General features: G+C 54.6%; 1 protein-coding gene across 12 annotated transcripts in view; it reads left to right on the forward strand.

Moving 5' to 3' along the window:
- LOC120240870 overlaps window positions 1-27,672 on the forward strand; it is a 154,495-nt gene that overhangs the window by 114,198 nt on the left and 12,625 nt on the right. Inside the window, exons 3-5 of one of the 12 annotated variants that reach the window (XR_005530750.1) lie at window positions 12,764-12,922; window positions 13,809-13,958; window positions 21,486-21,643. The exons of 4 other annotated variants lie outside the window; for them this stretch is intronic. The gene's annotated coding sequence lies outside the window, so the exon portion shown is untranslated. Of the gene's footprint in view, window positions 1-2,031; window positions 2,501-9,746; window positions 9,876-10,386; window positions 10,449-11,336; window positions 11,759-12,763; window positions 12,923-13,808; window positions 13,959-14,170; window positions 15,117-21,485; window positions 21,644-27,672 lie in introns of those variants that run through there. 7 more of the 12 variants (XR_005530752.1, XR_005530748.1, XR_005530754.1 and 4 more) reach the window with 7 other exon arrangements.

Here is a 27,672-nt window from a genome sequence, read left to right on the forward strand (position 1 = left end):
AGCCAGCGTGGGGACTCTTGTGTTTAGTGTCTGGAGCCCACGTGGCTGGTCACTGTGCTGTCCAGCCCTCTAGCCGTGAAGGACCGAGCTTGGGAGTGCCTGGCCCCAATGCCGTGTTGCCTGGAGCCTATTTTCTGCACTGAATGGATGCTGTGTGGATCCTACAGGCTGTATGCACCGTGTGTGTGTGTGTGTGTGTGTGTGTGTGTGTGTGTGTGTGTGTCTGCCTGTCTGCTCCCTTGTTTGGGTCCCAGCACCTCCTTCCCTGTAACCCATGAGGCTCCTCTCACTGTGTCCCCTCCCTCCTCATCCCTGATCTTTTTTTTTTTTTTCTTTAATATTTTTATTTATTTCTAGGAGAGAGAGAGAGAGAGAGACAGCGTGAGCAGGGGAGGGTCAGAGAGAGGGAGATACAGACTCTGAAAAAGGCTCAAGGCTCTGAGCTGGCAGTCAGCACAGAGCCCGACGCGGGGCTCGAACCCACGAACCGTGAGATCACGACCTAAGTGAAAGTCGGACGCTTAACCGACTAAGCCACCCAGGCGCCCCTCCTCATCCCTGATCTTAATTGACTTTGGCTTCTGTCCCAGGGCGCAGCCTGGCACCAGGACCTGCCGTGCTTCCATAGCACCTCAGATGGGAAAGCAGAGGGTGGCCTTCAGCAAACAACACAGGCCCATGAATCTGTCCTCTCCTCCCTGGCCTTGTCCCCGTCTTTGTCACTGTAGTTTGGAGGGCTCTGGAGTCGCTGCCTCTTTTAGGAAGCATCACTCATCATGGACTGCTGAGTGTCAGGCCCCAGGGACGTGGAGGCCCGCGCTGGCTCCGGAGTTACTCAGGCCTTACGGTAAAAACACATCACCCTGAATGTGGGCCAGCCACAGCGTGGGCCCAGCCCCACCCCGCCCAGGCAGCTGGGTCCTGCGGCCGTGCCTGACTCACTGGCCAGAGAGGTTCTTCGTGTTCAGGCCAAAGCCAGCCCCTCCTAGGCCGGCCCTGGTTCCTGGAAGAGCTTTGTGCTGTAGGAGCTGGACTCCCCTTCCTCCTTGCATCCAGTGAGCACTCGTTTCAGAGTCTGTGCCGAGCACCTGACACACTGTCTCCTTCTTCACTTCTCGCAGTCAACTCCGGGGCAGGTGCTCTTCTGATCTCCCTTCCACGGAGGTGGGGGCCGGCTCAGCCGCGGGAATGCTCACAACAGAACTTAGCCCACTGTGCTTGGGTGATGCTAGGGGCCAAGTACCTGGCTCGACTTACGTTCACACTGCAAGCAGGTGCCACTGTTGTGAGGCCTGATTCACAGGTCAGAAGAAGAGACCCGGGTGTTTCTGGGTACCCCGGCTGGTGCGGGTGGTCTGCCCGTCTAGCCTTAGCCAGGGAGCTGGGCTGTGGGGCAAGGAAATGTCAGCAGAGGCCCCCAGACTCCAGAGCATGACCCTTCCCCACTGCTCTTGGGACAAGAGCCGGCGGAAGGGTGACGAGAGATCTAGGGGTCACACAGGGAGAGACGGACTTGCCAGGACTGACCTGCGCTCTCAGGGTCTGGGTCCCTCTTTCCTGGCCCCTTCGTGCACGCCCAGAGCACAGGCCCCTCGATGGGCTCCCTGGATCCATAGTCCTTCCTTCCCACCTGTCTTCCGCAGGCACCAAGAGCCCCCCTTTGGGAGGTGGGGGCGAAAGTAAGACACAGCCGAGCCCGCCCGCTCAGCACTTTCACTTTAGGAAACATTCCACAGACGTGATCTCATTGCATTGAGCAATCGCATGGGAATTGAAGCCCCTGTTTTAGCGAAGGGGGAACCGAGGCTTCTGCAGAAGGGAAGTAGCTGCCTGGGGGCTGGCCCCCATTTCTGCTACCCCCCCGTGCTGCCTCTGCTCAGGAGCCCTGAAGCGAAGGGCTCCCTGTGCAGAAGCGTCCAGGCTCGCGTTCATGCTGCTTCTAGTCTAGCCCCAGCCGCGGGCTGGAGAGTAGGGCTGTGAGCAGAAAGCCTGGGCAGGGTCAGAGGGTGGAGTCGATGCAGGATTTCCAACAATCAGAAGGACAGTAGCCTCTCTGTGTGGGGCCGGCATCCAGGTAACATCAGGAGATCTCGGAATGGTCTGAAGATTAGAGGGGAATGAAGCTCCTGGAAGGAGACATGACCAGGCGTGTCCCGGAGGGAGCAGGACAGCAGCCATCCGTGGGTCATCCTAACGATGCGCTGGACGGTGCCTCGGCCTCACGATCTCACGGTGCCTGTCCTCTGCATAGCCCTCGGGGGAGAAGGTTCCTCCCCGCACTTTGCAGACTGGGAAACATGTCCAGGATCTGGCCCAGGGCTGACCCCAGACGTCCCTTCTTCCCTCCCCTCCCTTGCTCTACTCTGAAAAACAAAAGCACAGAATTTCTTTAATGTTGCTCTAGGAAGTTTATTTTTAGAAAGGTTAATGTCCCTCTGCGATGCCTGGCTCGTGGCAGATCCAGACATCAAGAGCCAGGTGTTGGGTGTCTGCTGCCCAGGTAGGCTCAGAGAGGCTGTTGGCCCGTCGGGGGAGGCTGGGGGTGCCTGGAGTCTCATTGTCTCAGCAGAGATGGGGGAACCTGTTAACCTGCCTTAGAAGCTAATAAAAAATCCCAGTGAGATCATGTCTGTTAAAGCCCTTTGAGCCTTCTGAGCGCTGAGGCTGTATTAACACGCGCCCTCGTTATTGCTTACTCAGCAGAAACATCCCCAGGGCTGCAAAGCCCACCCCTCCTTCCAGCCCCCCTGTTTCCTTCTGCGTTTTATTTGATGCTGCCTTTGCATCTTGAATATCTGCCACTGTTTGCTAACCTGCTATCCTAGAAGGAGGGGGCATATGTCGGGTGCTTTATGTTGTGCTAAGCCTTGTTTATCCAGTGGCTCCTTTAAACCTTACAGCCATCCTGTGATGCAAGATGTGTGTATCTCCCGTTTTCAGGTGAGGCCGCCGGGGAGGTCAGCGAGGTCGCAGCTTAGAGCAGCAGGGGGGCCGCTCCTGGGGTGTGTTTGCCGCCAGGTCATGCGTTGCTGCACTAGTGTCTGCATTTTCTGGATCGTTCTTCCAGAAAGCAGGAGCAACTCTGCCCTTCCTTAACTGGAGGAGGAGAATTTGGCCCTGAGATGGTGGTGATGGTTTGTTACTCGTTTATGCTGCAGAGCTGGGGCTGGGTGGTCTCTGTTCTGGACGGTGTTGGCTGAGATCTGCGAGGGGTCAGCCCCCCCACCCCCCACCCCGCCGCCTCTTCCGTGGCTCTTTGCGTGTGGTGGATGGGCAGGTGGGCTTTGTTGCCCTGAGGACCCAACCTGACGCCAGCCTTGCCTCCTACACTGTTAAAATCGGGCTCTTTGGAACGCCTCTCTTGTGTGTGAGGGGGGGTGTTGTAGAGAGAGATGGAAACACCGTTGGTAAGTTGATAACCCCTAACATTTATGGAGTATTGAGTATGCACCAGCCATTCTTCTGGAAATGTCTAGTGCTGGGTCTGTGGCAGGAACAGCACCTCCCACACGGCTTCCCACCTCACCATGAGATAAGTTGAGCGGGTAATACGTTCCCATTTTGCAGACAAGGAAGCTGAGGCTGAACCTCAAAGTGACAGAATTGGGGCCGAAACCCAGATCTCCTGACTCAGAGGAGGAAATAGCCCCCCTTCCAATACTTAAGAAAGCCCGTTTCCATGTGCATTTCCTAGATGGCTGGCTTTTTTTTTTTTTTTTGGACTACAGCACACATAGATGGGTCAGAAGCTGCCTGGCACACCCCTTCTTTGTGACACCGTTCCAGCTGCAAAAGACACAAAAGCAGAGCTTGGCCAAGGGGCGTGGCTGCGGGACTTTGGAGAAAACCCCCACCAAACATCAAATATAATAATCTCAAATAACTGTTAGTTCGTTACTAGAAAACAGACCACAAACACATGCAAAAATAAAAACAAAAAATAAGCTTTTGTCATTCCTTGGCAAGGACCGAAAAGGAGACTTGCCTTCCAAGGCCACGCTGGGCCCTCGGTCGTGCTCTGTCTGCCTGCGGGGCTCAGAACATTCTTTGAGAATCCTTCTCAGAGGTGAAGGAGGCCCGGCAAACCCAGTATGAACTAGCATCTAGCATGGGTGTGTCTCGTCTGCGACTTGGACTCAGCAAGTGCTGCTTGTCATCGTGTGGTGTCCCCGAGTCCCACCCAGTGGGAGGTGCCGCGTGTGGGGCCTGGGCCCACGTTCTGTGCGTGTTAGTGCGTTTGTTCTTCAGCACACCCCCCGGAGACTGTTGGCCAGCACCTCAGGAGGGAGCTGCATTCTGAGGTAGTACCTTTCATGTTGTTTTTTAAGTTCATTTATTTTGAGAGAGAGACAGAAAGACTCTCCGAGCAGGGGAGGGGCAGAGAGAGGGAGAGAGAGAGGATCCCAAGCAGGCTCTGCACTGCCAGCACAGAGCCCTGTGCCGGGCTCGAACTCACGAACGGTGAGATCATGCCCTGAGCTGAATCCGAGTCGGAAGCGCCCCTGGAGGTGGGGGCTCCGAAGGGGAGATTAGGTTAGGTGAGGCTGTTAGGGCGGGCCCTGATCCAGCCTGCCTGGGGAATCTGGACCCACACGGGAACATCAGGGAGGTGCACACACACGAAGGGCTGTGTGAGGACACGGCAAGGAGGTGGCCGTGTGCAGTCACCGAGAGACACCCCTCAGGAGGGACCAGATCCGCCCACACCTTGACTTTGGACTTCCGGCCGGCCCCCAGAACTGTGAGGGATTACGTTTTTGTTATTAAAGGCACGCAGTTGTTGGCTTTTCGTCACCGCGTGCCAGCAGACTGGTAACACGGAGGGTCCGTGGCAGGGCCATCAACAAAGCCCTGAGGGTTCTATCGGGAGACTGTTAACTTTCATACCAAGTGGGACAAATAAAACCAATAAATAGCCTCCCGTTCATTCAAGTCAAACTTCAGAATCACCAAAAACATGTTGATCTTGAAAGCCTCTGAGAGTTTGGAACTGTGCACCAGAGTCGGTGTTATCATTCTGTCTTGCAGATGGAAATCTAAGCTCAAAGAAAGTTAGTAACTTGCCCAAGGCGCCCAGTTAGTTTGTGCAAGGGCTGGATTCGACCTCAGGATTCCAACCTGGGCCCCGAGGGGTGAATTTAGACCCTGCGCCACACCGTGTCTTGATAGAGATCGCCTGGGACACTGTCCCTGGAGATGTCCGGGGTTGTAGACACACAAGTCAACAATTACAGTGCGTTAAAGTGGAATTCGAGAAGGATGTCTGGGGCTCAGGCTCGAGTGGGGGGAGCCCTGGCTCTGGCGCCAGCGCTCAGCTGCTCTGGGGGTGAGCCCGAGTGCTTGTCCCCCAGGAAGGCCGGTGCTGAGCCAGGCTGCCGGGGCCGGGGCGGTAGCTGTGGCCTCGGGTGGGCCGCCCCTCCCCATCCAGCACCATCAAAGGCTGTCTCTTGGCGGGCAGGGAAGGAGCGGCAGGCCACCGTGTTTGCTCTGGACAGAGCCCGGTCTGTCTTTCCAGACGGTGCAGGGACAGGCAGGGAGCTATGGCGGGGGGGAGCACGGCCACCTCGTCCATCTTCCCGGGCAGAGGGAAGACCCAGACCTCAGTTTTTGGGTTTTTTCACTAAGTCTGACAAATTTCTGCTCAAGCTGAAAACAGGGAATGCTTTGAACCTGAGCTAGAACTTGAGTTTCTGTAGAAGCTCCTTCTTGTTATTCAGTTACTGGCTTTTTAAAAGAATAGCCATTTCATAGGCCACGTCCTCATGGAAGAAAGTGTTATTACCATCGTCACGAACATTATTCTTTTTTATCCGTGTCTACAAAAGTTAACTAGTATTACTGGCCTGGCGTGCATGGTGATAGTGCTTTTCAAAGAGCTTTTTCAACCACTGTTACTTTGATCTTCACTATTATCATCTCTGTTTTGCAAATATGGATGCTCAGGTTCAGAGACGTCAAGTAACTTGGCCAAGGTTGCACAGCTGATGGACTGGCAAAATCCACACTCTGCTCCCTGGCACGGAGAACAGCACACAGTAGCAATTTATCACACGAACCCCTCTTCTGACTTGGGTTTTAAATGTGTCTTCTGCAGGAGAACGGGGCATAGTCTCCATTTTACAGGTGAAGGGACCCAAACTCAGGAGCAATGACTTCTTGGGGGCCACACAGCTCAGTCCGTCCCAGCACCCCCTGCCCGGTCACACGGGAGAGTGTTTTGAACAAGTTGTTCAGCCACTGGGAGCCCCGTCGACAAAACAGGGATACGGGTGTGCCGTCGTATTTTCCCACTGGGGTGATGTGGGGAGCGGCGTCCACGACAGAGGCCTGGAGCATCTGCCGGCGCCTCCCTGCCCCTCCTTCTGCTCTGCTCGGTACATCCACTGCTCCTTCCCAGTGATACCCCACGACTCCCTTTCCAGAGCCCGAGGCTGGGGAATGACAGTGCCTGGGAACAGCTAGCCAAACACTCTTTCTCTTCCCCTTTCCCCACCTTGTCCAGAGATGGCCCTCTTCGTCTGAGTGTGTGTGTAGCTCACCTCCTGCTGAGGGCTGCCCTGCTCGGAAAGGCGCTCACCGGTCAGAGGCAGGTGCTGCTTATATTTCCATTTAAAACAGAACTGTATTCAGTGTATTTATTTATGTTTAGAGAGAGAGAGGGAGAGCGTGCATGCACACACAAGTGGAGGAAAGGGTAGAGAGAGAGAGGGAGGGAAGGATGGAATCCCAAGCAGGCTGTGCACCATCAGCACAGAGCCCGATGTGGGGCTTGAGCTCACAAACCATGAGATCATAACCGGAGCCGAAATCGGGAGTCACATACTTAACAGACTGAGCTACCCAGGTGACCCAGTATCCCCATTTTATAGCTAAGCAAATGGAGGCACAGAAAGGTCAATACATTTGTCCAAGGTCACACAGCTTTTATATGGCAGTGCTGAGATTCAAACCCAAGCAGTCTGGCTTCATTGCCCATGCTCTGGTGTGTGGTTAAGCCAGTACTTATCTTGTTCCAAGGTAGCAGCATACATTGTGCAGCTAATGCACTGTGATCCTCAGAGCAGCACACAGGCAGGCGATGGTGTGGTCAGGGAGGGGAAAATGAGTTGTGGGGTATAGTTCTCAATGTTGCTTTTTTGTCCTTAAATTTTTTTTTTAATGTTTGTTTATTTTTAAGAGACCAAGTGCAAGCATGGGGAGGGGCAGAGAGAGAGGGAGACACAGAATCCGAAGCAGGCTCCAGGCTCTGAGCTAGCTGTCAGCACAGAGCCTGACATGGGGCTTGACCCACGAACTGTGAGATCATGACCTGAGCTGAAGTTGGACACTCAACCAACTGAGCCACCCAGGTGCCCCTGTAATTCATTCATTTAAATAATAGAATTATTTAGAGCCTAGGGTACCCACTGTAACAAGCTTTATGCCTTCTCTTTTATTTGATCTTCCCCTTGGGGAAGACAGAGCCAGTTTACAGATCTGCTTTCCAGATGAGGAATGTGCCCGAGGCCACAGCTGGTAGAGCCAGGATTTGACCCAGGGATTTAGGCTTCCAGGTCCAAAGTTCAAGTGTGTCTTGACCTCTGTGATCTGGAATGAGGGCTGTGTGCCTGCCAGGGCTCAGTGACTCCAGGGCTATGCCCGTGTGCTCCTTTGCTGAATCGCAATAAAAGGGACGATGATCACGCAGCCAAGGGCATGGGCATCACTGTCCCAAACCCACTTCTGAGCACGTTAGGTGTGTTAACTCCAGGAGTCCTCACAACTCCCTGCGAAGTAGCCGCCATCACAACGGGACATTGAGGGCGCAGGAGGTTGCGCTCACAGAGCCTGTAATTGGTAGCACGAAGGCCGAAAGCCGTCCGTCTACCTGGGTCCTCATATTTTGCCATTGCCTTACACTGCCCCTCGAGGCCAAGTGTCCGGCCGCGGGGAGGGCGGGTGCCTCTGTGGCTCTAAGGGAGAGAGGCGGGGGTACCAGGGGACGTACTGAGTGCTCGCATTTCAGTGTGTTTTGCACCCATCCGTCCTCAGATGGCTTCCTATCTATGTTTTCATTTCAATCCAGCACTTACTGAGCGTTTATTAAACAACTGCTGTCTTCCAAGTACTGCTAGATTCTGGAGATACAGTAGCTAAAAGGTCCAATGTCTGCACCCAAAGTTGCTCTGCTCACGACAAACTCTTTAAGGAGGCAGGGAGCCGATGTCCGCTGGATGCCAGGCCCCGCCTTAGACTGCTGGCGACGTTCTGTTAAGCTGTTCAGTGTCTGAAGTTCAAGGAGGCCGCGAGCAAGCCCAGTGGTCAATGCCAGGAGCAGGTGAGGCTGAGGTGGCCAGCCCCACGGGAGCCCGTGCCCTTGATTCTCTGCCAGGCTCTCACCCCTTTCCCGCCACCCCCAAAACAGCATGCAGGAGAGGCCCCTGCAGAATTCTTACTCGGGTCAACTCCGGTCCTGGGGACAGGGACGTGGCTTTAAGGAACTGTCCCTAGTGCTTGCTTGCTGTATCCGTACCTGCTCTGGTCTTGTGCAGGTTCAGCCAGCAGTTCTTAGAAGATCTCTCCTGCACACGGCTGTTTTGTCATCTGCAGCAAAACCCGGATAACAGAATTCCTGGAACTCTCCCTGATGTCTTTCTGTTTACCAGTTCCCCCTCGTTCGCCAGATGGGAATAACGCGGGCGGTCACAGTATCAATTCAGCGTATCTGGCCCAGCCCCTGAAATTATAATTAACTAGTATCATTGCTGTTCTTCTTCTTATTACTACTATAGCATTTTCCAAGCTGGAGGAGCATTGAGTCCTTATGCAGAGGGGAAAACGGGGGAAAGTGAGCCCCCGAGCGAGGGGCCGTTTGGTCCCAGGTAGCCCAGCAGGAAGGCTGCAGAAACCAGGATCGCCTTGGTGGCCCTCACTTCCTTTCACCTCCTGGAGGTCTGTAGATAGGAGACACCCTTCCTGGAAAGACAACAGCTTTGGGGTGTTGCCGATAAGGCTGGCCGGGCGTGCCTGGCCGGCCAAGAATAAAAGGATTACTGAGAGGAGCTAGGAATTAACCTTCCTTGAGGTGGGTTCTGCAGATAAAGATGCTTTTGAAGTTCAGTTGGTGAGAGATAGGATCTTCGTGGCACAGCCTGTCACCCAGGAGCCTCCTGGATGGATGCACCCTGATAGGGAAATGAGCAAGCTGAAGATAGGAAAAGAGAACACTTATCACTGGAGGCCTCTGTGGGGCTTGCTTTGAGTACTTCCTTCCTGTCCACCCCGTTCTGGAGTCTGTCTCCACTTTGCAGATGCAGTAACTGAGGCATAGATAATCCTTTTCTGTTGTTTGTTTTCTTAAAAAAAATCCCGATAGGGATGCCTTGTTTCAGCTTCCTAGGACACTCCACATTGCAGTGCACGCCTCTCTCTGCAGCTGTTTAACTGAGCATGTACTACAGGCCAGGCCCGGGGTGCATCCCGGGAGCTCAGAAGTAAGCAGGATGCTCTCTTCCCTTGGGGAGCTCTAGGTTTCCAGGCAGGGGAGATGTGGAGGAGACATCACGTCATCACAGTAGTGAGTCTGAGTCTCTGCTGGGGACACAGGTTGTCACAGGCACACACAGCTTCCCACCGTGTGGACCTGGACAGGAAGGAAGGCACTGGGGGAGGAGGAAGGAAGGAAGGAGCTATTAGCCTGGAGGATAGACTCCCGGCAGGAACGCTCTGCGTTGGAGGGGGCAGGGGAGAGGGGAGAGGGGAGCAGGTCCTTGGAAAGGCCGTGTACCTTTGTGCTGAGGACCACAGAGAGTCGTGCAGACGCGAGAGCGAGGTCGGCGTCTCAGGAAGCTTGCCCTTGCTGCATGACCGGGACAAGATACGGACAGGGCAGAGAGGTGACAGGGGCCTGACCTGGGAGAGGGGTCCCATTAGGGAGAGAGGGCTCCTGAACGAGGAGGGTGACAAGCCTCGGGGCTTATAGGAGGGAAGGAGTCCACCGTGCTGCCAGCGTCTGTAGCCCCCCCGTGGATTTGGTGCCTCGCACTGTCTAGGAAATACCAGTGTGTGTGCGCGTGTGTGTGCGCGTGTGCGTGTGTGCATGTGTGTGTGTGCATGCGCAGGTGGAGGAGAGATGATCTAGCGGCTCGGGGGCTGGGGTCGGGTTGAGTCTGGTCTGGAGCTACCACCACAGGGGTGGGTAAGCAGCCGAGGCGGGGGCGGGGGGGGGGGAGCTTATGCCCAGGGCCCTGCAGCACCAGCGAGTCGAGGTTCTCCTTCTGGGCAGCTGCCCTGAAGCCCCCCAGATTGAAGACCACAGCCTTCTCTGTGCCACCGTGGTGGAGCCACGTGCCCCTGACCCCCGTCGTACTTTCTCAAAACCACCTAACAGCGTGGGTTCTTCCGCAGAACTGAAAGGCGAAGCCTGTTCCTCTGTGCTTCACACCCTTAGGATTCGGCTTCCAGTCCGGGTAGGATGAGTGGGGGCGATCTCTGGGGGCTCTGGGGGACCCTCGCCTGCCTCTGGCTCTTGGCTTCAGCAGCGGCTAACGTTATATAGCCTCTTATTTTGGTCTGTGAAGCGGGTGTCATCGGAGCACGTCTGTGAATTACAGGTTTGTTGTGAGGCCAGGAGACGAAGGGAGTAGAGCCCTGAGCAGAGCGCGGGCACGTCCGGTGGCTGATGCGCCGGGAGATAGGTGCTCGCGTCTTACCCTCACATGCTCTGCTTTGCGATTGGAGGGGCTTTCGACACGTATGTTCCTTCTTCACCTGGAAACCAGCACCTTGGGATGGGTGTAATTTACCCACCCTGTTTTTTTAGTTCAGCTTCCGCATTAAATGTCACCTAGTTATGGGGCGCCGGGGTGGGTAAGCATCCGATTCTTGGTTTCTGCTTGGGTCGCAATCCCATGGTTTGCGGGTTCAAGCCCCACATTGGGGTCCGCGTTGATGGTGTGGAGCCTGCTTAGGATTCTCTCTCCCTCTCTCTGCTCCACCCCCACTAGCATAAGAGCCCCCCCCCGAATAAATGGATAAACTGAAAAAAAAAGATCATTTAGTTTTGCTGTGACTATTTTATAGGCAAGAGAGCTGAGGGACTCAGAGGAGCTAGGACCTGGGTCTCCTAAATTCCAGGCTTGGACTTTTTGTTCTCTCTAATGGGGGAATCTTCTCCATTTTAATGTCCTTTAACAGAGGAGCAGACTGAGAACTACAGTTATGTGATTGGTGTCAGATCCCCACTGAGGAGGTCTGGGAAGACGGGGTGTGGGGGGGAGAGGGTGTATCTGGGAGGTCTGACCTGGTCCACGGCTCCCCTCTTTCCCCTACAAAATAGAGGTCTCATCTGGCCCAGCAGTCTCTTCCTCCTGGAGGTATCCTCCGTGTGTGTTTCAAGTTCTAGGGTCTGCCTCCTCCTCCAGGAAGGCTTCCTGCCCCTGCCCCAGGCCGACTCCAGTGCCCTCCTCTGCTGTCTGGGTCCTGACCTCCCCTCGGTCACTCCCAGGTTTGCTTACTGCCTGCTTTCCCCAAAGTGAGAGCCTTTCTCCAAGTCCAGACCCAGTAAGCCTTGGGAGAGGTCTGGTGGGTGAACGCATTACCTGTGTTGCAATGGCTCCTGGGAAGTTTCCGAGGACTGTCCCTCTCACCCTTTCCTGCCGTCTCTGAGGAGAACCATGGCAGATTCCAGAAGTAAGAGCCCGGAGGGATCCGCTCAGAAGGCAGCTCCTGTTTTTGAGCAGCATTTACAATATTAAGGCTAACTTCATATACTTCTCCCGTGAGTTCCTGGTTCATTTAACATATATACCATATACAAACCGATACCACACCCTGCTGTGTGCCAGGCACTGTTTTGGGCACGAGGAAGACCCCAGGGGCTGCTCTCTTGGGGGAGGAAGCTGATCAGCCTAGAAGTCCACACTGGGCCAGACGCAGAGGCCAGTGGGGTCTCTGGTCAGGGCGCCGGTTGGTGGGGGAGGGTCCTGCCCTGATGGTTCACCCCACTTCTTTGACTCTTACTTTGCACATATGTCCCCCGAGCAGCTGGAGTCTCTTTCCGGTTCTGGGATTATTTTTTCTTCCTGTGACTCTTGTGAACGGTGGGGCAACCAGTGGGGGGGTGGACGTGTCCCCACCCACCGAGGCTACAGCCAGAGGAGGGAGCCCAGCCCCATGTGCACGGGCGAACCGCAGGTGTGAGGAGCAGCATGGGGGTCGGGACTGGCAGACGGGGGGGGGGCAGGGGAAGGGAAGGTGTGCCAAGGAGGGTGCCCCGGGGCAGGTCCGATGGCAGCAGCGTCCGTGAGGAGCCTCTTTCTCCCAGACCCGGGGTGCTTCCTGCCGCACGATGGGCCTGCTCCTCCTGCCAGAAGCGGGAGGCCAGCAGCCCCTCCCTTCAGAAACACTTACTGGCTGTGCCTTTCATGCACTGGCCCTGTTCTTGGCTCCCGGGAGACAGCGGCCGGCAGCCCAAGGCACTGATGGGGCCAGCAGCTGATGGAGGAGGTCGTCGGGGGGCTTCCTGATGTTAATGCACAGTCAGGGCTGGAAAACCAGCCACAGAGAATTTCATAACAGAGAGACAAATTGCAATTCCAGCCGTAGGAGTTTCCGCAGGGGGTGCTGAGAGGGTCACTTACTTGGTTTGCATTCAATTAAATTTCATTACGAAGAGGCCTGTTGAATTCTGGTGGATCAATATAGCTCGTGTTTTCCTAACCGAGAGAAGAAGGGTACCGATAACCTCACAGAGCGCAAACCTTAGCCGTAGTTTTATTTCCAGAGCTACCGCCTATGACGTGGGACTTCCTTAGCCTTTGGAGGCACTCAGGAGTCTGAAAAGCTGCAGGAAGAGGCAGGGCGCAGATCTTCACTCCCGTTCTGTGGCTGAGACAACTGAGGCTCCCACAGGCCACGCCAGCTTCTTGGGGCCACATACCTGGTAAGTAGCAGAGCCGTATGCCGGCCTCAAGTTCTGGGGCTGGAACCTGCTCTTCATTTCTGGGCAGTGACCAATTTCTTCTCCTATGGAGGTCTTTTCCACGATGGCTTTTCCCAACTGGGTTTGAATGGGGGCGAGTGGGGGCTGGGTCTTGTTCCACTTCCGGGCAGCCAAGGGAAAGCCTCTGGAGGAGTGAAAAGCTCTCTGTGGGGATGAAAGGATCCTGTAACCTGCACTGGCTGATATGGGAGCCCCCAGCCACAGGTGGTTACCAAGGACTCGAATGGGGCTGTAGCATCTAAGAAACAACAATTTTTTAAAAAAATGTTTACTTATTTATTTTGAGAGAGAACGAGCAAGCATGCACACACAAGAGCAGGGGCGGGGCAGAGAGGGAGAGGGAGAGAGTTGCAGGCAGGCTCCAGGCTGTCGGCACATGTCCCAAACGGCAATCAAGATTCGGTCGGTCAACTGACTGAGCCACCCAGGTGCCCCCAGAGGAGCAGCAGTTTTAATGTGGATTCATTTTTATGTATTTAAAATTAAATCGATGGCTCGTGTCCACCCTGTTGGGCAATGCAGGTGTGGAGTTCCTTGGGCCCCAGACTTCTGCTCTCTGAAGGGTTGCCGGGTTCTCAGCTTGGTGCGCCTCATTAAGGGCTGACTGGCAATTCTGAGCCTTTCCAGATGGAGCTCAGGGTAGTTTCTGCTTGGACTCTGGTTCAGCTGAGATATGAGAACCAAATTCAGGCCACAGAGGGTCGTGGGAAGGACCTTGTGCAAGCCGCTTGTCTATTGGGTTCGACCTTGTGTCCTTTAGGTTCGTAGCAAGGAGTGTCTGTTGGTGGGGACATCGGAGCGTCTTGTCTTCCTCCTTTCCCTCCAGGACCCCCACACCCAGCGGGGAGACCCCCCACCCCCCAGGCTGTGGACAGCAGCTCCTGGAAGGCTGATCGGAGGGTGGGTCACCTGACGGACTCTCCAGTAATGAGTGTTTGTTTCTGGAGTCTCCTGGGCTGTTCCCCCCAGGCTGATGGTAGGTTGCATGCTTTGTACAGGAGTGACACTCCACCCACGGTGACGAAGGGAGAGGTCAGAGGGAGGGCAGGGTTATCCTTTGAATGGAAACGAGACTGGGGGCCTCTTGTGGAAGATCAGGAACGAACTGGGCAATGAATCCAGAAGAAGGATCAACTCCTGGGGGCTTGGAGAAGGGGTAGAGGGAGAAGAGGACCCCAGGATTCGTCCTGTGAAGGCAGGGGCTTTGTCTCTTTGTCACCCTACCCCCTAGGACCCACAGTGGGGCACAGAGTGGGCTCGAAACACAATACTGGTGGGAGGGAAGGTAGGGGACGGATGCTAACGTTGGGGCCGCCCTGAGAAGGCGGGGTATGTTCTCCATCCGGGGTGTGTTTGGGACAGAACCATGGGGTGTGCACGTGACCTTGCCTAACCCCTGACACGAGGGTCAGTCCCGCCGGGTCCGGAGCGTGCTCCGTGGCGCTGCAGAGAACGAGGCCACGTCGGGGAAGGCTCACGCTGCACTTTCACAGCCTCCTTTCAGCCCTGTCTTAAGGGAAGGACAGCTTACCTGGTCAGTGTTTCTGCTGTAAAGGTGGAACGGAAAAGTATGCCAAGTACTGCAAGACTACTTTCAGTCTCCGGGTCCTACATCTGGATAAGGAGATGTGCTCCCTCACGGGGCTCTGCAACTTGCCCAAGGTTATACAGCAGGTCGCTGAAAACTATTTGAGCGTCCACAGGCCTCCTTTAGGGACTGGAAAAGTCTGTCTGGTCGGTTGACCACAGCTAACGTTTATGGATGCCTGTGGTATGCCTGGGTGCTTCCCTGGGAGGGCACTTTGGAGTTTGAAGGCCCTGGGATCCTATGACCTTGGAGAGCCGGCCCCTGCTCGCCGATGGCCTCTTCCGTTCATGTGTGTGCCTGGCCGACGACCGCGGGCAGCAGAGCCCAGCCTGAGGAATGTTCGTCGAAGGGCCGCCTGGCTGATTGGGCAGAGAAGATACGCTGCCCAGGGTTTCCCGGGCGGCTGCGAGGGAGAAGTTCTGGATCTCTCAGAACTGTGCGGACAGACCCACCGCAGCCGGCGGTGCACGTGACCCCCTTTCAGTGACAGCCACCTGCCTGGCCTCTTAGGGAACGGGATCCGGGCTCAACTGTTCCTTCTAACAGGTATAGGTCTGGGAACTTCTGTTGTGTCCAGCACCCTGTACCTGGGTGCCTCTTGAGCGCAGAGCTCCGGGTCTGTGGTGGGGTGTGGGGGGTGCCCTTTTGCAGAAGTGCCGTTAGGAAGAAGCCAAGGTAATGCTGGTGTGAATGTGGTAGCTAAGGCTTCCTGGGACGAGGGCCTGGTGGGCGCAGGCGCCAGCTTCTCTGGGTTTACGGACGTGCTGCACCCAGGCTCTGTGTTAGGGTGTCAGCAGAAGATCCTGGGAGGTCACAGCTGACCTGGACAGCTGGCCAGTGGAGAGGTTGTGATTAAGGGGTAGTGGATTGAATTGTGTCCTAATCCTTGGTACCTGTGATCGTGACCGTATTTGGGAAAAGGGTGTCTTTCATAGCAGGGAGAGCTCTAAATCCCCTGGCTGGTGTTTTTGTAAGAGGATGGATATCCAGAGCAACAGAGGCCGTGTGGAGACGGGGACAGAGATCAGACCCCTGCATCTACCACATCTCCCAACAGCCCGAAGCCAGGAGAGAGGCAGGCAAGGATTCTTTCTAGAGCCTTCTGAGAGAGCAGAGGTCTCCATTTTGGACTTCTCACCCCCAGAACTGTGTGAGAATAGCTTTCTGCCCTTCAAGCCACCTGGTTTGTGGTCATTGTATGCATGGCGGCTCTAGGAGACGAACACGGAAGAGAGCCCCGTCCTTTCCCGAGGTGAGGGCTTCCGTGACTCCATTTAGAGCCTAGAATTGCGAGCTCGTGAGTGCGTTTTGGTGTTTGTCTCCGCTGAGAGGATTTAACAGTCCCTCCCTCATTCATTCATTCTTCTTGGCATCTATAGTGTCTTAGCATCCGTCGTGACCTCTGCTGACTTCTGCTCGGTCCAGCCCATAGTTTGTGGCCCCCCCCCCCGCCCCCCGGCTGTCCTGTCTCCTTTCTTCTTGGCTTGGGAGCCTCTCCGCCCTTCCCAAAACTGACCCAATCCATCGCAGGCCCTTCTCCTTCTGGGATACCTTTGGGGGCCCCTCCTGGGCTCCTCACCCCTGCCCTGAATGTCAGCAGCCTCTTGAACCGGTCACTGCCCACCCCCTGATTCCTGGTTGTCCTCAGACCGGCATTTGGCCCCACAGAAGTCCCCAGTCGCTTACTATGAGTTGTGCAGACCGTTTCTTACTCGCCCCCTGGAGCAGCCCAGGAGGGTTCCCATCATCCCCCTCTACGGAGAAGCGTCAGAAAGGGGCATCCCTGTGTCACAAAGCTTGTCCGTGGGCAGCTGGCACTCACTCCTAGGTCTGCCCAACCCCACGCTCTGGTGCCCCGCTGCTCACCCCGTGCCCGCCTCTGCAGGAGGTGGCCAAGGTCCAGCTACTTAGCGAGATTTTCACAGGGACTTGACTTGTTCAGAATTGCTTCTGAGGGCCTTAGGACTATGTTAAGGGAGCTCTTGAGAGGGCTGACCGTGTCTCCAGCCCCTTGCCCCGGGCTGGCATACAGCAGGAGCCCAGTAATGTGTTTTGACCAAAAGGAGGAGTCAAAGAAGCAACAGTCCTCGAACCAGGGCAGAATGGGAGAGCCCAGCCTCCGGAACCTGCCAGGCGCGCAGACCCAGCTCTGCCGCGTGAGCTCAGTGCCCCCACTGTCCTCGTCTGTAAAGTGGGAATGAGAACAGCATTGACTCCGAAAGCTGACTGTGCGGGTCGCTGGAGTTCCCAAGGGTGATGTGCGTGGAGGCTCCCGGCCGCTCGTCAGCGCGCTGGAAACGTGCCCTCCGGTAATGGGGGTCCAGGGAGCATTGACTGCAGGGCATTTGGGAACAGGCGAGGGAAGAGCAGAGTCCTGGTCTTGGAACAGTCTTACAGAATGAGTCTTCCAGGCGGAGCGTGGACGAGGGCCCCCCAAGCATCTTCTAGCCAGGCCGAGAGCAGCTGGGCAGGTCCCTTCACTGGGGCGACGCAGGCAGCCTGCCCCGGGGGGCCCGCAGGTTCTCACCTGCTGTTGCTGCACCCCGGGGGGGAGGTTAATGTTCCCCTGAAGGGCTGCGCCTGTGTCTCCCTGCAGCGGCGACTCGAGCCACAGCTCCTGCCACTGCACGGGGAGCGTCTCTGGGCTTGGCACGGGGCGCAGGCCTGTCCCCCAGCAGCACCGACAGGCTGTGCCCGCTCCACAGAGGGGGGGCATCCTGCGCTCTCCACCTGCCCCCTCCAGAGGTGTGGGGCTGGCTGCCTCTGGAGACAGCGCTCCTCGGGAGGCCTGGCCCCTGCCCATCTGCTGCCCCCATGCCAGGGACACACAGGAGTCCGCAAGAGATGCGTGGAAGACCGGGGTCGGGCGGGGTGGCCCTGGGAGCTCACCGGTGTCGCTGCCCATGTCGCTCAGGTGCTTCTCGGTGGCCTCCACGACCCGGGTGGCTCCAGCTGCCACCTCTTCTGCTTCGCAGGAATCCCTGGGCTGAGCAGGAGGCAGGGAGTGGGGGAAACCCTTGCCCTTTGCCAGTCCTTAGAAATGCGCCTGTCCCAAGAGGAACTGTTGAACTGCAGCCTAAATACACTGAGAAAGATTCCCGCCTCTCGCTATAGTGAGCTCGGGGCTTTGGAGGGGAAATGACCTTGCCTGAGTTGGACGTGCCATAGATCTGTGGCACCAGGGAGTCAGCTTTACGGAGGCACTGTGCCCGGGCCCCTCCCTCCCGGAGCATCTGATGTAATCGCGCTGGGAGGGACCCACCAGGTGATCCTCCTGGCAGCCAGGCTTGAGCGAGGCACTTGGTCATTTGCATGTGTGCCCTCCCCCCACACACGTGACACAGGAAGTCCTCGGACCAAGAAAGGAGAGTGACAGAGCGAGCCCGCAGTTAGTGAGTGCCCGCCACTGCCTGGTGCTGTGCGGCGTGCATGCGGCTCCTCTAGTGCCCCAACCCCTGTGAGGAAGGCTCTGCAGTGTCCCCACTTTATGGAGGCACATCTGAGGTCACAGCTCGAGAGGACAGGTGCAGCAGTCCGGGGCTAGTAAGGCTGGCGTCGGGACTGGACTCAGGTCACTTTCCCAAGTGGAGCACCCCTGCCTGGGCCAGGGGACGGACAGCTGTCTGTTGAGATTGCTGTTCACTCCAGAAAGCCCACCTGGGTCCTCCCCTATACAAAATGAAAGTCCCATATGACCTTGGTTGAGCTCCACGTGTAGAAACTGGTCTGCATTGCCTCTCTGAAAAAGACTTGGTTTGGGAAATTCAGTATTTAAATTATTTTTAGGCCTCTCAGCAGAATTTTGTTTTAGGAGGATGGGCATTTAAATATATACAGATCTGGGCTTTTCTATTCCCGTTTGAGCACCGTGGGCGTAGTAGAGAGGAGGGAGACTGATCTCGTAAAGCTGAGACAGTCAGATACTGCCGGAAGCACCACGGGGCCTGGGAGACTCACCTCGCTAATACGTGACCCTGTGGTGCCTGCATTTTCCATCCTCTGATTAGAGGTCATGTTCCTTGCACTTGCTCCTCTGACGCCTTTGGAGTTTGATCGTTTCTCATCTCCTGAATTCTGTTTCTAGTGCCCCAGAGTTCCACCCATGTCTTTCCTATATATTATTAAAGTTTGGCCAATACGAAATAATCATCAACATCAATGCTGTGGTCACTTATTTTGACAACGAATGGAAATGGACAAGGGAACAAAATCAGTAACCCTCCCCTCCGTGACTCATCAGATTGTTTTCAGGTATGTGATAGGTCTGTCCATGTATTAATGTACAATTTCATATAGACATAGGTGTGGGAAATATTTCATAATCTGTTTTTTATCTGACGTATCATAGGCATTTTTCCATTTTGCTGAAGTGCCTTACGCACGATCATAAAATAAATTTTTTTGATGTTTATTTATTTTTGAGAGAGAGAGAGAGACAGACCATAAGTGAGGAGGGTTTGGGGAAGGTGGGGCAGAGAGAGAGGGAGACACAGAATTAGACGCAGGTTCCAGGGTCTGAGCTGTCAGCACAGAGCCCGATGCAGGACTTGAACTCTGATGCAAGACCATGACCTGAGTGGAAGTCGGACGCTCCACCGGCTGAACCACCCAGGCACCCCTCGAATGATCACTTTGAAAGTGCTCCTCAGGCCGATAAGTTATATTCTCCACCAGTTCTCCATTGTTGAAAAATTAAAAGTTCTAGTGGTTTGCTGTCGTACTTACGAGGGCTGTGAGCATATCTGTGCATCTCTCTCTTCCCTTCTGGGAAAATCCTTTGGACCCACTCTCAGCAGAAGGATGATTGAGTCGAAAGGCTCAGTTTTATGAATCTCGACCCGTATTGCCAAACTACTTTCAAATAAGGTTGTGCACGTCGCCACCATCCACGTGTGGGCTTGCCAGATCTGCCACAACTTCACCAACACCGGGTATTATTAGCTTAAAAAAATTATAATTCAATAGACGCAAAATGGTCTCTTGTTAAATTTATGCTTTCTTTTAATCCTTAATGAGGCCAAGTTTTTTTCATCTGCTTGTTTACCCACTCCCTTGGGAGGTGCTGATTTTGGTTATTCCTCCCGCCAAGTCTGTTCCTGTCCATGCAGAAGCCTTCACGAGGAGCCAGTGGTAAGGCAGCCTTCCCTGAAAATGAGCGAGTTTCAGACCGAGCCTTTGTGTGAACTGCTGATGAGCACTCTGGCTCCTGAGTGTACAGGCTGGGGTTGTAACAGCTCGCTTCTCACTTACGTTGTGGAGTCCTGTGTCGAGTCTGAGCTGGCCCTACAGTACTCAGGACTTCAGACTTCACCCTTAATGTCCTCCTAGATTTGTCTTATGGACGAGACATGGTTTTTCTTCAGAAGGCTTTGAGGTACAGCTCTTTCAACTATTTTTGGACTTCCTAGCTAAAAAGAAGAAGAAGAAAAAGAAAAGTTCCCGTGTGTTCCTGTTGAATCTGTTTGTGGTGCTGTTTGCGTTTCTGGATAGCTTTCTCATTTTCTCTTACTGCTTCGCCTCACCACATCCTGTGAAGTCAGGAGGCTCCTCCGGTCCTGTTTATCTCTGACTATCTGTTGTATTCCCCTCACTCTCCATCTGGACCCTTCCTCCCCAAGAAGGCTGAGGCTAGTTAGGAGAGGCCAGGATGGGTTTCAGAGAGCCTTGCTGTCCCCAAGAAGAGTGAAACTTCCATCTCTGGACTTGTAGAAATGCATGTGTTCAGCTGATGGGGAATACTTGCACAGGAACGGAAATTTCAGTTTCAGCTCACAGAGTCTTAAGGTAAAAGCAACTTCAGAGGTCATCTCTTCCAATCCTTATCTGGAGCAGGACTCCCCTCTAGAGCATTTAGGAAGTTAGCCTTGCTGTTGCTGGCACCCCTCCCATGCTGGGCACTCTGCATCTTTCTTGTTGAATAAAATCAATCTCGTATAGACTTAATGCCCTTAAAAATAAGGATGTCCTGAGTGGCCCAGTCGGTTAAGCGTCAGCTTCGGCTCAGGTCATGATCTCATGGTCCGTGGGTTCAAGCCCCGTGTCGGGCTCTGTGCTGACAGCTCAGAGCCTGGAGCCTGCTTCGGATTCTGTGTCTCCCTCTCTCTCTCCCCTGCTCCCGCTCATGCTCTGCCTCTTTCTCAAAATTAAATTAACATTTAAAAAAACTTTTTAAAAAAGGGATATCCAATGGGAAAGGGTGTGGGGGAAAGCAGCAGACTGGAGAGAGAGCTTTATTACATAGGTCTTGCTATTAGCACAGTTCACTCCGCACAGTATGCATTCAAATCTGACAGTGCCTTGGGGAAGCTCTCTGGGCCTCATTTTACCCATCTGTGACCAGGGGACAATATGGCTGGCTTTCACAATCAGTGATCACATGGAAAGCCCATCAGGGCCAGGCAGTGAGGAGGCTGGAGGTGAATGGCCATGACGTATGCTATCTGTAGGATTGGTCTGTTCTTCGATGCCAGATTTCTCTTCTGTCTGGGCTGATTCGTGGGTTGAGATACCTGTGGTCACTTGAAATCAGTGTCACTTATAAGAAGTCTTGTTCTTCTGTCCTCCCTGCTCAGGGAGAAGTGACATAAGCACTTGGACGGGCCTGCATTGTGGGCAGATGGAGACCATGCTTGACTCTGGACAAGACATGTCAAGGGTATCTGGGAGCTGTGATTTCTTGGCATGGAAGTAACTGGTTTCTCTTCCACAGTCCCTCACCTCTCTCATCCCTAACGTGCATGGATGGGGTCCCCTTGATGGCCTTGAGGCCCCTGGGCCTGTATTCTGCAGCCTGTGCTGGCCCAGCTCCAGGGAATGAGCTGGGGAGCACCATCCCTGTTTTGGGAGGTGGAGGGACATCTCTCTCTGCCTAGAAGTTCATTCTCCACTTGCTTTTCCTTTTGCTCTTTTCAATAGGCTTTGAGAGTAGGGGCTGTGGACCTTGGGGCGCCAAGACACTGGGGCCCCTTGAGCAGTTGACCTTGGAGCACGCATCCGGCGACTCCAGTCTTTGAACGAACTGCCTGAGATTCAGCGCCTCCAGCTGCACCTTTTCCCCGCCACTGACTTGCTGTGTGAGTTCAGACGAGCCCCTGTTTTCTGCAGCTTCATCTTTTTCCTCAGGAAAGTACAAGGATGCTTTCTCAAAGCCCTCAAATCCGTCTAGCAACTGAAATCTAGGGGTTTGGGTTAAATCGGGGTATGCCCCCCCCCCCCCCCCCCCCCCCCCCCCCCCCCCCCCCCCGCTGCACTCACGCTGACTCCATCAGGCCCCCTGGAGGGGGCCTCACAGAAGACTCATGACTCCCTCAGGATGTGTGGGAGCTATAGGAGGGGGCCCACTCTGGACCTCTCCTCCACGGACCTGTGACCTACAATCCAGTAACACGGTGTCCCCTGTCCGCTTTCAAGCACCCCCTGTGTGTCAGTGCTTTGCATGGGCTGGCTCGCTTCTGCAGGCACCTTGCTGTTTTGATCACAGATAAGGCCTGAGGCTCAGGGAGGCGGGCCCTGGTGAGGCCAGGTTGGGCAGGAAGGAAGTGGCGGAGCCTCACCTCTAGCCCAGGTCGCTCGGCAGCAAAAGCCAGTCTGCTTCAGCTGCGAGCTTTACTGCCTCCCTATGACTCTCCCCTTCAGCCTGACGCCTGGCTGGTGCTGAGGTCGGTTCTCTGGGTTGTCACCCTTGCCTGCCCCCTCTGATGGCCTCAGCATTTAGCCCTTCAGATGTTCCCAGCTCAGGGACGAGTAGTCACGGGCTAAAAGCCCCTACCTGCACTTTCTGGAATGCACTGTGCTGCTTAACAGACCATCCGCTCTGTCACTTGTTTCATAATTTTCCCAAATAAACGTTCTCTCTTCCCCTTGTCCTTGTCATTTAAGTACTTACGCTCGCGCAGACAGCAGGCTCCTATGAATCCCCCTGTCCCTCGGCCCTCCTGTCTGTTTCCCAGGCTTCACCCTCAGGAATGAGGTCACTCTCAGTGTGTGGGGCGGTTGCCTGAACGAGGATGGTCCCACGGTCCATGTATTTCTTAGGGGGACTGAGGCCAGGCCATGGCTCCCTGTCTCCACGAGATTGAGTCTCCAAACCACAGTAGTACTTTCAAGACCCTCCATCGTCTGCTGCCCCCACTAGTGATGGGAAGGTCATAGCCCACTTTCAGAGTGACAGATGTGATGGCCGTAGAAGCTCTCTCCACTTGCCATTGCTGGGCTGTCACAGCAGCCCCGTGGAGAGGGTGTTTATTTTACTCTACGTCTGATGAGCCGCGTCAGGACTCCATTTGCTAATGCTGAGGTCTCATTCTCTTACTTCATGTACCCTCTTCCATTCTGTCACTTTCAAGCTGCTCATCCCAGGTCCCCTTCTCCAGGAAGGTCCTCATGAGCGGCTTAATCGTCATCTTCATCATTAATGCTTCTTGGGAACCGTGATAAACACTTTATGCCAATTACATACTTTCACTTATACCAAATCATCGTTACCCTCCTTTGTTGTCTAGCTTCCCTAGATGTGACTTCCTTGTTCAGTAAGACAGGTCTGTCCATCCATCTGTTTATCCATCGGGTCATCATCTAACCATTCATCAGACATGTCACCAAGCTCCTTTCTGCACTGGGTGCCCGGGGGAAAAAGGATCAAGAAAATGAGTCTGACATGAAGGATCTAGGATGCATCCATACAGTACAGCCACCATTACAAACAGGTGTTTGCTACCTTAGAGCTCTCATTCGCTGCTTATCGCCATGAGCCCGGCCTTCAGCATCCTGGCCAATAGGGCGCTCTAAGGAAGTAGCTCCCCTCTAGGACGGGGCTCTTTGCTTGTTCTGTTCCTGGAGGCTTCATCTTGGTGTCACAGGGCCTGGGCATCAATCAGAAGACTCTTCTTGATGCAGGTTGGGCTCCCTGGAAAGCAGATGCTGAGCTGTCGGTCAGTAAGCCAGATGTTCATTACGGCATGCTTTTGGCATCCACAGCTACGTGTCTGAGGGGGAAGAATTCAAGAGTGGCCAGAGGAAGAAGTCAGGACATACCAGTGTCCCAGCAAAGGCCTCAGCCAACCCCATGGAAGCTCTAGAGCTGAATGGCCCTTGAGAATGGGCCAGAATTGAGGTAATGGGTTGACCAGTCATTGTATGTGTGCTGTGTCGGAAGGCTGAACAACCTTGAGCAAGGTCATTGTCTTCAGCCAAGGCAGTCTCCAAAGAGGGCTGACAGCTGGAGGTCATCTTCTGCCAGCACTGTCAGCAGCTGCTTTGGATGATGCCTGTGTGGGTAATTGTCTGACTTGTTCACCATTTAATCCCCAGTACCAAGCACACAACAGGCACCCAGTATTTTGGGGGATAGAATTACCTAAGCTTTATGGGAGCCGTGGGATTCACTCATTCAGCGAGTATTTAGTATTTTGGCAAAGGTGTTCGGAGCCATTACATGTCAGGCACCGTTGCTGCTCTTATGGGGTTTATAGTCAGGGGGTGTAGGGCGCTTTCAACATTGGTGGTTCAACATTGCCTTCCTGGAAGAGGTAATCTTCGTGCTGGGGGTGTGACTTCCTGGATGGTGGGCCCTGGGCCAGGGCGAAGCCCAGTGTTTCCCTTGGCCCCCCCCTAAGGAATAGAGATATACTGAGACGGAGAATGAATGGGTAAGGGGTGTTTTATTCAGGGAGGGGAATCTCCATCCAGCCCACCTGTCGGCGCACCTGTCTGCCCTGGGAAATTCCCTTGTTGAACTTCCATTCACTGACGTTTGAGCTCCCAGTAGCCTGGAACTTCCCCAGGGGGTCCCACTGGCCCAGCGACTTACATCATTTGAGCAATTGGAGAATGGAGGGATGACTTTTGAGCTGAATGGAAATATATATTTCTCCTCTGAGTCACCAGAAACTACAGCTCAGGGTGTAAGCAACCACGTAGTCTTCATTTTTTTTCCCTGTATGTAAATGAACTGTCATCACAGTCCAGGAAGTACAGACTCTGAGCAGAGAGGATGAGATGGAATCAGTCACTTTTAGATCTGAAAGAGACCCCAACCCCCTTCCTCTGTGAGAGGCCTGGAGTGGGAGGGAAGGGACTCTTAAGGTCACCGGGCAGATTCGGACCTGGACAGAGGGGCCGGCGCTTGGCTCCCCGTTTTAGCTCGCTGTTTTTCCCCCAGCCCACTCGCCACCCCACAGGGGGCACAGCCTTCCGTGTGGCGGGTTGTTTTTATCTGCACACATCACCTGATGATCCGCGAGGCTCTTACCGAAAGCAATGGCTTTGATGTTCTCGTTGACGAGACTCGAGTGTGCTGGCAGGAAGGGAGGTTTTTGGGGTTGGAGAAATGAAAACTATTTACCTTTGGGGTTGATTTAATAACACCTCTGGGGCCGGGGGAGCGGCGGGAGGGTGTTCGTAAGGGAAAGTTGAATATAAATGCAGGTTCACACAGAGGAGAGTCTGAGGTGGAAGGCCAGGAGCTAACATGCTTTCAGGTTTCAGGGGAAGCCGCCTGGTAAGGCTGACCCTGCAGACGCCTGCCTCCTCCCGGCCGCCCTCCCTCTGTTCCCATGGGAGGATTCGCACACACTTTACGTTTCGCTCATCAGCCGAGTGTTGAGGGAGCACCACGGACAGCCTGTCTGGAAGCTGGCGCTCTCTGACCCCAGATGCTTTCTCCGCGGGACAGCGGCGCGCCTCACTCTCCTCCAGGGGCAGACACAGCGGGGGGCCAGAGCCCAGTTTCTGGAGCTAGTCTGTGTCCTTGGAGAGCACCTTTCCTCACCATTTCACAACTCTGTCTTTGGAGCTGTAACGTGGAGAAGGTGTGAGTCCCGCCCAGCTCCCCGGTCACCTTAGGGACGGGCACTGCTCGCTCCTGGCGCACGTGACGGTTGGACAAGCATCATAGGGTTATATTGGGTGGCTTCCCATGTTGCTGTAAACAGCAGCTCTGGGGATTCAGGACCCCTGGGCTGGTCTCTTTGGCGAGCAAATCTACCCTTTTTAATCATTGCTGCCCCTCAGCCTCTGGAAGCCGGGGGGTGTGCGGTGACAGCTGTGTTCCAGCGCGTAGTGTAGCACGCCATGGCTCCCTGCTTCCTCCTCAGAGCAAGCTTACACAGCAGCCTCATCGATTTCTTTTTCTCCTTTGAAACAAAAAACAAAAGAAAACACGTGGGCCCTGGGTAGCTCACTGGGTTAAGTGTCCGTCTTCAGCTCAAGTCATGATCTCATGGTTCGTGAGTTCTAGCCCCGTGTCAGGCTCTGTGCTGACGGCTCAGAGCATGGAGCCTCCTTCAGATTCTGTGTCTCCCTTTCTCTCTGCCCCGCCCCTGTGCTCTCTTTCTCAAAAAGAAATAAATGTTAAAAAACAACAACAAAACCTTGAATACGTAAGTCATTCACGAGACGAAACTCAGAAGGGATAAAAAGGTTTTTCATGGGGGCACCTGAGTGGCTCAGTCGGTTAAGTGTCCAACTTAGGCTCAGGTCATGATCTCATGGTTCGTGGGTTCGAGCCCCACATCAGGCTCTGTGCTGACAGCCAGCTCAGAGCCTGAAGCCTGTTTTGGATTCTGTATCTCCCTCTCTCTCTGACCTTCTCCTGCTCATGCTCTCTCTCTCTCTCTCTCAGAAATAAATAAAATATTAAAAAAATGTTTTTCATGAAGACCCCTACCCATCCATGTCCCTGAACCCCTGTTTCTCTTCCCTGATGACACTGGTGTCCCAGGTTGGGTCTTCCCCCAGAGATTGTCTGTGCATTGCTGGACTCCTTGTAAGAAGGCATATGTCCGTGAGTATACCTACAAACGAGTGCTGAGCACCGACTGTGTACAGTGCTGGGGCAGCACTGTGGGGAGACTGGGGTCTCTGCTCGCTGTAGCTTCCTGCTGCAGGCAGACCTCTGCATGGCCAGGCAGGCGGCCTGGGCTGCGGGGGAGGGGCTGCTCTGGGTGCTGGCTGCTCTGTTTCCCGTGGGGCCCACCTCCCCTCTTGCCTGTGGAGGCAGCCTGGGCTCCAGCCCTAGCTCACCCACGCTGCAGATTAAACCCTGCGGGGGCCCCCCTTCCAGCCTCAGTTTCCTACAGTGTGAGACGAGAATAACGATAGCATTTGCCACAAGGGCCCTTGGGAGGATCTGGGTGCAGAAAGTTCTTAGACACCACCTGGCACCTAGTGAACACCTGAGTCCCCTGCCCACCCCCCAAGGGCACTGCCCCTCTTGTAGCCCCCGAGCCCCCTTGCTCAGTGCCTGATGGCTCCTGTGCAGGCCGCCAAACCGGGTCCCAGGGCATAGTAATAGAGGAGGCGTCCATTTATCTTTCTTTCTCTTGGCAGGACAGGGTGGAGGTGCAAATTGAATTCCAGCTTTAGCCTTTGTAGTTTTCTGCACAATCCATCACAACATTTGTACCTGAGCTGACGCGGTTTGTGTGGGAGAGGCTTGTGCCTGGCCATGCATGGATGGTCGGGGTCAGCTCAGCAGGTCCGCATCTCCTGTCCTGCTTCTGGGCGCTGTCGTCTTTCACCCAGACGTGGTTTTTAACTGGCGGGAAGAAGTGATACAGGGCACTACCATCCACTCAGATTCGGCAATTGTTAATTCGCCCTCCACCTGCACCCCCTTCGCGTGCGCGAGCGTGTGAGCGCGCGCGCGTGCGCACACACACACACACACACACAGGTTTTGTCTGAACCATCTGAGAGTAAGTTGTACACATGCCTTTTATCCTGAAATATTGAGTGTGTGTTTCCTGAGAACCAGGACACCCTCTTAGGTAATCCCCATGTAACAATCAAAACGATCACATGCAGGACTTTAGCGTGGCCACAGCTGTATCACCTAATGGCCACACAGTTTCATCACCTGCCCCAGTCATATGCTTTGGGACTATGTTTTTCTGATTCCAGATCCTCACTGCTCTCAGGGATCGTGTCTCCTCAGCTTCCCGTTACCTTGGAACAGTTCCTTGGCTGTTCTTGACTTTGATGTTTTAGACCAGTCCAGGCCGGTTGCTCGGTAGAACGTCCTTTGTTTTGGGCCGGGGCCTTCGTTCCTGAAAGTTCATACTGTACCGCCTGCTTTTCTTCACGCTCTGTAATCCTCGGTGGC

The sequence above is a fragment of the Hyaena hyaena genome, unplaced genomic scaffold (assembly GCF_003009895.1).
Source record: "Hyaena hyaena isolate Hyena2069 unplaced genomic scaffold, ASM300989v1 scaffold_268, whole genome shotgun sequence".
Lineage (NCBI taxonomy): Eukaryota > Metazoa > Chordata > Mammalia > Carnivora > Hyaenidae > Hyaena > Hyaena hyaena.